This window comes from Rhincodon typus, chromosome 22 (assembly GCF_021869965.1).
Source record: "Rhincodon typus isolate 14 chromosome 22, sRhiTyp1.1, whole genome shotgun sequence".
In the NCBI taxonomy this organism is placed as follows: domain Eukaryota; kingdom Metazoa; phylum Chordata; class Chondrichthyes; order Orectolobiformes; family Rhincodontidae; genus Rhincodon; species Rhincodon typus.
The window spans coordinates 41247324-41254481 of record NC_063353.1 but is presented as its reverse complement, the minus strand read 5'-3'; the positions used below and the strand labels follow the sequence as shown (position 1 = coordinate 41254481).

Sequence of the window (7158 nt, the reverse complement as noted above, 5' to 3'; positions counted from 1 at the left end):
TCTCTCTGTAGTTCCCCTCCTCTCTGTACTTCTTTCCCTTTCTCTTATTCTCCGTCTCTCTCTCTCTCGTTCTGGCTCTCTCTCTAGTTCCTTTCCGTTTCTTTATTTCTTTCCCTCTCTCTTATCTCCTGTTTTTCTCTCTCTGAGTTTTCGTCCTCTTTAGTTCTTTTCTCTTTCTCTCGTTCTCCCCCTCTCTCTCTCGTTCTCCCTCTCTCTTTCTTTCTTTTGCTCTCTCCTCTTGTCCTCTACCTCCTCCCCTCTCTCTCTAGTCTTTTGACTCGTGTCTGTTTCTCTCTGTTTTTGTTCACCCCCTTACAGCGAGAGGCTTCTTTCTCGATGTATTAAGATTCCCTGCAGACTTGGAAAGCCGCGAGGCTTGGCTGACATTCAGAAGTGCTCGAGGGAATTTTTTCTTTCTTTCTCATTTTTTTTTAAAAAATGAAACGCTGCTGGTTATTATTTTTTGAGAGTCCCGTTTGAAACCAAAGCGTTTTTTTTTTGTTTCCGAAAAATAAACCAACAGTTTGGGGCGAGAGAGGGACTTGTAAGTAGGCAGGGTGGCATTTCTCTAACTTTTTGTCGGTCTGACTGTGCAATTTGGAAGCATTTTCTGTGTTGAAAGGGGAGGAGACAGAGCCATTCTCTCTCCGAGTGTGATGAATGAGGACATTCGGTTGTCTCCTTTCTCTCCCCCAACTGCTCTGAGCTTTATCTGTAAGCCTTTAGTTGTATAGGGGAAAGGGAATTAATATGGAGAGGCAGGCAGAAATGGTGGGGAGGTTTTTTTTTGGGGGGAGGGGATGTGGGACGCAATTGAACAATGAGCAGCCTTTTTGCCTGAAGTAAGTCTGTGGCCTTTTTTTGTTGTCAGGAGTATTTGTGTTTCTTTAGCATCGGAGGCCTTTTTTGCTGTAGAAAGTAATTCTTCAATGTGTTGGTACAGTTTGGATTTTAAGATTTTCTCTACAAAACAGCAGTAGTTCTGACAGGCTTATCATGGGAATAGGAGCTTATGGCATAGCTGTCAACATCAGGGTTAATCCACGAATGAGAGCTTTCCTACCTCAAATCCAGAGAGGGGAGAGTGAGGCACTTGGTGAATGTGGAAGGACTGAATAGAGCAGTCTTTTGTCCTATTATTACCTCTTCCTCCATCCTGACTTTCTCTCCTTTCCCACCCCAGCCCACCTTCACTCATTGAGGTACAGTTTCAGTGCTCCACCCAAGCAGCCATTAATTTGTGGGACACTGCATTCATTTTTCCTGGGCCTATAGGCCAATATAGCAGCCATTCTCCATACAACAAGGATCCTTAATGCATCCATTAGGACAGAATGCTAGCTAAACTGTTCGTCCTGACACTGCTTGCTGAGAGGTGTTGATCAGAATGCGGAAGCAGGCCATTTGGCCCATCAAATATACACTGACACTCCGAAGAGTTTCCCAGCCAGACCCACCCCCTACCCTATCCCTGCATTTCCCACCCTAGACAATACGGTCATAGCCAATTCACCTAACCTGCACATCTTTTGGACTGTGGGAGGAAACTGGAGCGTCTGGAGGAAACCCATGCAGACACGGGGAGAACGTGCAAACTCCACACAGATAGTCATCCGAGGGCGGAATTGAACCCGGGTCCCTGGTGCTGTGAGGCAGCAGTGCTAACCACTGATCCACCATGCCACATTGTCTGTTGAATCTTGCAGTGTGCAAAGGAGTTGCCATGTCTCCGACAGCAAAACAGATTCAATAGATAATGTTGAGCTCACTTGGCCTATGAATTAACTTCCTGAAATCTTTTGAGATACCCTACTGGGCCCTGGTTTAATATCTTTCCCAAAAGTTGGCACCTGCAACAGTTTGAATACCAATGTTGGGGAAAATTTCCAAACTTTGAGTCAAAAGCTGCTTTAATCATTCTGACACTGAAAGTAAACAATTGGTGTTGGTATATTTGATTTTTTTTTAACGTTCCACAAATTTTCTCCTCTCTTAAAAGTCATTGCCTTGGATTTCAATTTCACAGAGCGAAACCATTAATTCTAGTTTGGTTTCTCAGTGGATTCACCAAACCTGCTGTGATCTACACATGGACTTGGACTGGGTCACAGAATCTACACAACCTTTGTAACGATGAGCCACAATTGTGGATGGCAGGATTGGTGAATTTGCCTTGTGTGTTTCATGCTGAGGTTCCTCTCAAATGTGGGAGAATTACTGGCCAGGCCTTTGCCAGTTTTCTTCTGTCAATTTTCTGTTATCCCCTCTTCACTTATTGGGAGCATACAGTTCCAACCAGCTGCTGCATTTGCCTCTTGAGGTTGTCCAGGAGTTCCAGATTCATGTTTAACATGGGACCGAAAGAGAGAGGCAGGATTCCCCAAGGGTCTTGAGCAATTGATGTTATTAGGCAGCCTTTTTCATTTGACAATTTCATTTCTCCATTTGTTCTTTATTTTGTTTGCATTCATGGGACTGGATAGGCCAGCTTTTTATTGCCCTGGAGACAGGAGTGGGAGTAGCCTTCTTGTACAGCTGCAAGTGAGGTTAGCACTGCTACCTCACAGCACCAGGGACTAGGGTTTGATTCTACCCATGGGCGACTGTCTGTGTGGAGTTTGCACATTCTCCCCATGTCTGTGTGGGATTCCTCTGAGTGCTTTGGTTTCCTCCCACAGCCGGAAGCTGTGCAGGCTAGGTGGATTGGCCGCGCTCAATCATCCCGTAGCGTCCAGGGATGTACAGGCAAGGTAGATTAGCCAGGGGAAATACAGAGTAATATTAGGGGAAATGCGTCTGGGTGGGATGTTCTTTGGATGGTCAGTATGGGCTGAATGGCCTGCTTTTACACTGTAGGGATTTTATGTTTCTATGGTGTAAGTACTCACTGTCCTGTGAGGAAAGAAGTTGTAGGATCTCAATTCAGCAACAGAATATTAATTTATAGCTTGAGGTGCTCATTGCAGATAATTCAGAGGAGAACTTGCAATCGATGCCCTTGAACATCTCAGTGGAGTTTGCACATTTTGGAAGGTGCTGTTGAGGGAGCATTGGGAAGCTGCTACAGTTCCTTTTGTAGATGATACACAAACTGCAACTATGTGCCAGTTGTTGGATGGGCTGTTGATCAAGTGGGCTACATTGTTCTGCATAGTGTTGACCTCCCTTGGTGTAGTTAGACATTTGCTCATCCACAAGAGGCAAGAACTCTATCACGCTGCTGACTTGTACCCTGTAAATGGGGAATTGTTTGCAAGAGTCATGTGGACTCCTTTAGGCTTTGGCTCCTTCAGAGGAACTGAGTGAACTACTTCCTTGACCAGCCAACAACAAATTTTCTTTAGCTTGCACCAGTTTTGTGGAATTGCATCACAACAATAACCAGCAGCTTATTGTGTTAAAGATGTCATGTAAATGTAAAATATCGTGTTGTCAAAGAAACTTTAATGTCAGCCCAATTAAGGAGATCACATGCTTGGTGAGAGAGTAGGTTTTTAAGGAATGCCTAGAGATGGAGAAATATGAAGCTGCAGAGGGGTTTAGAGAGGGAATTACAGAATTCACAGTGAAGCAATTCAAATTGGATAGCCAATGTGTATGAGTAAGCAGGGGTTTTCAGTGAACAGGATTTTGAGAGACTCTGGAAACGTACAGTGGAATTTTGGATGATCTTGACTTTCTAGATGGTGAAGATGGGACAGTGCTCAGGGGCTAGAGGTTGACTTAGAAGTTTCAACTTGCACCTCTACCTCTCTCATCATTTCAGACAACTCCTAAAACTTTGACCTTTGACTGAACATTTGGTCTTGTGTCTCCGAAAGTGCGATGTGGTGTGCTTCAAACTTTGTTTGATAAGGTCCTTTCTCTCCTTCTGTATTCTCTCTACTTCCTTTTTAAAGCTATTGGCCCTCTGGTGGGATGTAGAGATCCTCACTCCAGTACCTTGCTCAAGTGTCCCTCATTCATATGGGTGTGTCAGCAGTAGTTAGGAGGACATCATTGCTAAATCCAATCTTTCCCTCTGCGGCATCCATATTATTTGGCAGAAGGCAGTCACTGCCAGTCATAAGCTGTAAGGAACTCTATCTGATTTGCATCCATTCCCAAATCCAGTGACACAGAGACCATTGTTGGCTCTCCTACAGGGGCCAGAGAATCCATGTTGACTCTTGTGCCCACATTGACTAAACCACTCAGACACTGCTCAGGAACTACTGGAACTAAAGCAGGTCCAAAGGTCACCAGATTTCTAAAGCATTTTTATTATTCACTTATGGGATGTGGCTGTCATTGGCCTGGCCAGGCCATCCCTAATGACCCACAGGACAGCTAAGAGTCAACCATATTGTGGTGGGTCTGGAGTTACGTGTAGACCACACCATATAAAGTTGGCAGTTTCCTTCTCTAAAGGACATTAGTGAACCCAATGGATTTTTCTGACTGTTAGCAATGATCATCACGATTATCACTAAACTTCTAATTCCAGATTCTTTATCAAATTCAACATCTGTATGATGGGATTTGAACCTGGATCCCCAGAACATTACCTGGGTCTCAAGCGATGGCCAATGCTTTCCCTAATTTGCAGTATGGTGTCTCAGCAGTAGAAGATGACAAATTCCCTGCCCACTGCACTTTTGCAACATGGGAAAAAAAACCTTCAAAGTGACTTTTTGCACTATGCAATCATCAAAGGAAATGTCTTGTTTTCAACAGCTCAAACTTTGCTGCTGTGTTTATTATTAAAATGAAAATTAATTATATTAGCATCACCAGTGTTAAGTGTGAATGGCAGCTAGGTTTCGGCCCTCTGAGGGTTTTTTAAAAAAGAAAACACAATATTAAACCTTCCTCACCCGGTTTCGTAGTCATTGATTAAAATCCCTTGGAGGGAATCACATTACAGGCAGCCACTGATTTAAATGGAAGTTGAAGTTTAAATTATGTAAATCAAACTTATTAACAACCTAAATGTATTCAAAGGAAAACCTGTAATGTGATATCTTAGTTTATGCAGAAGAATACTTTATTCTTCATGGCAATATCATGAATTTCAATTAATCTGCACATGGGTTTGCATGATTCTTTTAAATTAATATAATTCACTTAAGGTGATGGTCATTTTGTTCATGGACCCACAGCTGCCAGCATTAAACCAGTTGTAAGTCCCATCATTAGTTGATGTTTCTTAATTTCCTAGGTGTTACCATTGAATTTGTTCCACTTTCAGTCGCTTTTCCCTTTGATTGGAAAATATCTGTCTGTTTCAGCAAAGTTTTATTCCACCCCTGTAGAGCATGCGGGACTTGAACCTGGGCCTCCTAGCCTAGAGGTGGACATTATAATCATAGCTCAGACCTATTTCTCATCAGTGTGCCATACAGCCGCACACAAGGGCCTCTCTGCACCACGGTGCTGTCTTCTCACCACACACACAAAGAAGATTCCAAATTGGTATTCGGAGCGGACTTTGGCACAAAAATTTAAATCGCTGGGGAAACTCAGCAGGTCTGGCAGCATCTGTGGAGAGAAAGCAGAGTAAATGTTTGTGGTCCAGTGAACTCAAAAACGTTAACTGTGCTTACTCTCCACTGATGCTGTCAGACCTGCTGAGTTTCTCCAGCCATTTCTGGTTTTGTTTCTGATTTCCAGCATCTGCAGCTGTTTGTTTTAGAGTTGAATGTTGGGATCTAGTAGCTCCTGCTGTAATGTTTGTCGGTTAGACTTCGACTTGTCAACAGCTGCTCCATGTCAAGTACTATTAACTATATGCCCAGTCCACTTTGCAGCTTGGGCACGCCGACTACATCTTGCTCGGTATAAGGTGCCAAAACAGGCTTGATTCAAGCAAGTACAGATGAAATTTACGGTACCCATCCTTGTAATTCAACCCTGGTATCACTTGCTGCATCTGCTTTGTCAGATGTCCAGGCCAATACAGCCTTCCTGAGGGTTCGTCTGGAAATAAAGAATTTGATTTGTTTTGTCACATATACTGAGATACAGTGAAAAGTATTGTTTTGCCTGCTATCCAGGCAAATCATACCTTACATAAGTACATCAGGGTAATAGAACAGAATGCAGAATATAATGTTATAGCTACAGGGAAGGTGCAGAGAAAGATCAACTCTAGTAAATGAGAGGTCCGTTCATAGATCTAATGACAGCGGGGACGAAGCTGTTCTTAAATCTGTTGGTACATGTTTTCAAACTCTTGTATCTTTTGCCTGATGGAGGAGAAATGAAGAGAGTAAAACCAGGGTGGGAGGAATCTTTGTTAACTGCTTTCCTAAGGCAGCAGTAAGTGTAGATGGAGTCATTGGATGGAAGGCTAGTTTGCGTGATGGACCAGTCTGCGCTCACAACTCTCTGTAATTTCTTGTGGTCCTGGGCAGAGCTGTGATACATCCGGATAGAATGCTTTCTATCTATAAAAATTGGTAAGAGACTTTGTGGACATGCCGAATTTCCTTAGCCTTCTGAGGAAGTAGAGGCGTGAACGATAAATGAATGAATGACTTACTTATTGACACTTGGGCATTTTGCAGTGAATAAAGCAGGAAAATACAGTGGAAAGCTTCAACAGTTGCCACAACCTGGCACCATTTGATCAGCATAGGAATAAAAAGGATGAAAGATATAACTGAAAGAGAGTCCTGAGACTTAAGCTGGCTCAGCAATGACACGTGCACCACCATTCCCCACTCCATCGCCTCGCTTCCACCTGTGCTGGACCGACCCACAAAGGAGCTGCCACTCTTCAGATAACATCTTTTCACTGCTGCTCCCACCTTGCCAATGCTGGGTCCCGTGCTGAGCCCACACTCACTCCGCAACTAGGAGTCTCCGGCTCTGCTGCCACTTTGATAACACCAGGAGTCCTGGCTCTGGGCATACCACGCTGCTGCCACTGCAGCACCAATGCTAGGAGTCCCTGCTCTGGGCCTACTGCAACCAGGAATCTCCTGGCTCCGCTGCCAGGCCAGGCTGCCACCACATCTTGTTAAGAGTCTTGCCCTGGCTGCCCTTCTCCGAGATGTCGCCTTGCCAGTGTGGCCATCTTGAAAAGGCTGCCACCTCTGCCATCTCCGATTGGTGGAGGATCTTTGCTGCTGCCGCCAACACCAGACGCTGGGAGGGCGTCCCCGCTGCCGCCAA

General features: G+C 44.3%; 1 long non-coding RNA gene across 1 annotated transcript in view; it reads left to right on the top strand.

Annotated features, from left to right (window-relative positions):
* The window catches only part of LOC125485744, a 109502-nt gene that overhangs the window by 879 nt on the left and 101465 nt on the right, over positions 1-7158 (top strand). The gene's annotated exons all lie outside the window — the stretch shown is intronic.